Genomic DNA, 4,243 nt, shown 5'->3' with positions numbered 1-4,243 from the left:
ACCGGACTTGCTGAACATAGCTGACAATGAGGACTACTGAGACCCCAAGAACAATGGCAATGGGTTTTTGATCCTACTGCACGTGTTGGCTTTGTGGGAGCCTAGGCAGTTTGGATGCTCACCTTACTAGACCTGGATGGAGGTGGGTGGTCCTTGGACTTCCCACAGGGCAGAGAACCCTGATTGCTCTTTGGGCTGACGAGGGTGGAGGACTTGATTGGGGGAGGGGGAGGGAAAGGGGAGGCGGTGGTGGGGAAGAGACAGAAATCTTTAAGAAAGAAAGAAAGAAAGAAAGAAAGAAAGAAAGAAAGAAAGAAAGAAAGAAAGAAATGGAGTACAGATCTAAAAAGAGAACTCTCAACAGAGGAATCTAAAATAGCTGAAAGACACTTAAGGAAATGTTCAACATCCTTAGTCATCAGAGAAATGCAAATCAAAACAACTCTGAGATTCCATCTTACACCAGTAAGAATGGTCAAGATCAAAAACACTGATGACAACTTATCCTGGAGAAGTTGTTTTGGTAGGTAAAGGGAACACTTCTGCATTGCTGGTGGGAGTGCAAGCTGGTACAGCCCCTTTGGATGTCAGTGTGGCAATTTCTCAGAAAATTAGGAAACAACCTTCCTCAAAAACCAGAAAAAAAAAAAACACTTCTGGGTATATATCCAAAGGATACTCAATCATGTCACAAGGACATTTGCTCAACTGTGTTCATAGCAGCTTTGTTTGTCACAACCAGAACCTGGAAACAACCTAAATGCTCCTTGACTGAAGAATGGATAAGGAAAATATAGTACATTTACACAATGGAGTACTACACAGCAGAAAAAAAATAAGAACATCTTGAAATTTGCAGATTTGCCAATGGATGGAGCTAGAAAACATTATTCTGAGTGAGGTAACCCAGACCCAGAAAGACAATTATCATATGTACTCACTCATAAATGGTTTTTAAACATAAAGCAAAGAAAATCAGCCTACAAATCACAATCCCAGAGAACCTAGGTAACAATGAGGACACAAAGAGAGACTTACATAGATCTAATCTACATTGAACGTAGAAAAAGACAAGATCTCCTGAGTAAATTTGGAGCATGGGGGCCTTGGGAGAGGGTTAAAGGGGAGAGGAGAGGCAGGGAGGGGAGCAGGAAAAATGTGTAGCTCAATAAAAATCAATTTATGAAACTAATTTTGTAAAGATGACTCAGTCCTCTTGATGGATATTTGCTTCTCATTTCAGCTCCAAGTGTTAAACAATTCCACAACTGAGGTCCTCATTGCATTACTGTTTTCTAACAAGGCATTTTTTTAAATATCAGTAACCACACTTGGAGGGAATTTTAAGCAGGATTATTACCTAAAGGTCTCCATCAAACAATATCATGTAGAAATTAAAGTACTTTACAGATTTGTTTCAAATTTTATATTTGCATGTAATGTTTTAAAGTGTTTTGATTTATTTCTGAAGAATGGATAAGGAAAATGTGGTGCATTTACACAATGGAGTACTACACAGCAGAAAAAATAATTAAAAAAGAAAAAAAGAAGCACACCTCAACTACAAAGACAGACATTACATCAGAGTAAAGGGTTGGAAAATATTTTCTAATCAATGGTCCTAAGAAACAGGCTGGTGTAGCTATCCTAATATCTAACAAAACATGCTTCAAACTAAAATTAGTCCAAAGAGATGAAGAAGGTTATTTCATATTCATCACAGGAAAAATCCATCAATATGAAGTCTCAATTCTGAACATCTATGCCCCAAATACACTGTCATATGTAAAAGAAACACTACTAAAGCTTAAATCATACATCAAGCCCCACACACTAATAGTGGGAGACTTCAATACTCCCCTCTCACCACTGGATAGGTCTGCCAGACAGAAAATTAACAGAGAAATGAAAGAACTAACATGTTATGACTCAAATGGACTTAACAGACATCTATAGAACATTCCACTCAAACACAAAAGAATATACCTTCTTCTCAATACCTCATAGAATCTTCTCTAAAATCGACCACATACTTGATAATAAAGCAAACCTCAACAGATACAAAAAATTTGAAATAACTTCCTGTATCTTATCAGATCACCTTGGCTTAAAGTTAGAATTCAACAAAAACACTAATTGCAGAAAGCCCATAAATTCGTGGAAATTGAACAATGCTGGGGGTCAAAGAAGAGATAAAGAAAGAGATTAAAGTCTTCCTAAAATTCAATGAAAATGATGGCACAACATATTCAAACTTATGGGACACAATGAAAGCCGTGATAAGAGGAAAGTTCAAAGCACTAAATGCCTACATGAGGAAACTAGAGAAATCCCACACTAGCTAATTAACAGAACAACAGAAAGCTCTAGAACAAAAAGAAGCAAACTCACCCAGGAGGAGTAGACAACAGGAAATGATCAAATTGAGGACTAAAATCAATAAAATAGAAGCAAAGAAAATAATACAAAGAATCAATGAGACAAGAGTCAACAAAATAGGCAAACCTTTATCCAAACAAAAACCAGAGAGAACATCCAAATTAAAAAATCAGAAATGAAAAGGGGGACAAAACAACAGACACAGAGGAAATCCAGAGAATCATCAAGTCATACTTTAAAAGCCTGTACTCCACAAAATTGAAAATAGAAAGGAAATTAAATAAATGTATAACCCTTATGGAAATAGAAACAGTCATCAAAAGTCTCTGAGCCAAAAATATAGTCCAAGAGTCAGACAGTTTAAGAGCAGAATTCTACCAGAACTTCAAGAAGAGCTAATACTTATACTCCTCAGATTGTCCCACATAGAAGAAACAAAAGGCACATTGCCAAACTCTTTTTATGAGGCTGCAGTTACCCTGATATCCAAACTGCACAAAGACAGAACTTAGAGAATTATAGACCAATCTCCGTCATGAATATTGATGTAAAAATGCTCAATAAAATACAGGCAAACCAAATCCAAGAACACATCAGAAAAATCAATCACCATGAACAAATAGGCTTCATCCCAGAGATGCAGGGATGGTTCAACATATAAAAATCTGTCAATATAATACACCATATAAACAAACTGAAAGAAAAAAAACACATAATCATCTCATTAGATGCTGAGAAAGCCTTCGACAAAATTCAACACCCCTTCATGATAAAGGTCTTGGAGAGAGCAGGGATACAAGAAACATACCTAAACATAATTAAGGCAGTATACAGCAAGCCAACAGTCAACATCAAACTTAATGGAGAAAAACTCAAAGTGATGCCATTAAAATCAGTAACAAGACAAGGTTGTTCACTCTCTCCATGACTATTCAATATAATACTTGAAGTTCTGGCCAGAACACTAAGACAATAAAGGAGATAAAGGGGATACAAATTGGAAAAGAAGTCAAACTTCTGCAATTTGCTGATGATATGATAGTATAAGTGACTCCAAAATTCTACCAGGAACCTACTACAACTGATAAACACCTTCAGTAAAGTAGCAGGATACAAGATGAACTCAAAAAAATCAGAAGCCTTCCTATATACAGATGATAAATGGGCTGAGAAAGAAATCAGAGAAACATCATCCTCTACAATAGCCACAAATAACATATAACATCTTGGGGTAACTCTAACCAAACAGGTGAAAAACCTGTATGACAAGAACTTTTAAGTCTTGGAAGTAAGAAATGGAAGAAGACACCTGAAAGTGGAAAGATTGCCCATGCTCTTGGATAAATGGGATTAATATAGTAAAAATGGTAATCTTACCAAAAGCAATCTACAGATTCAATGCAATACACATCAAAATCCCAGCAAAATTCTTCACAGACTTTTAAAGGGCAATACTCAACTTCATTTGGAAAAACAAAATACCCAGGACAACCAAAACAATCCTGTACAATAAAGGAAATTCTGGAGGCATCACAATCCCTGACTTCAAGCTCTACCATAGAGCTACAGTACTGAAAACAACCTGGTATTGGCATAAAAACAGACAGGTGAACCAATGGAATCAAATTGAAGACCCTGATATCAATCCACTCACCTATGAACACCTGATTTTTAACGAAGAAACTAGAACTATAAGGTGGAAAAAAGAAAGTGTCTTCAACAAATGGTGCTGGAATAACTGGATATCAACACGTAGAAGAATGAAAATAAATCTATATCTATCACCATGAACAAAACTCAAGTCCAAATGGATCAACGACCTCAACATAAAACCAACCACACTGAACGTCATAGAAGAGAAAGT

The sequence above is a fragment of the Alexandromys fortis genome, unplaced genomic scaffold (assembly GCF_014885135.2).
Source record: "Alexandromys fortis isolate MF-2015 unplaced genomic scaffold, M_Fortis_MF-2015_v1.1 scaffold_216, whole genome shotgun sequence".
Lineage (NCBI taxonomy): Eukaryota > Metazoa > Chordata > Mammalia > Rodentia > Cricetidae > Alexandromys > Alexandromys fortis.
This window is presented reverse-complemented; position numbering follows the sequence as displayed.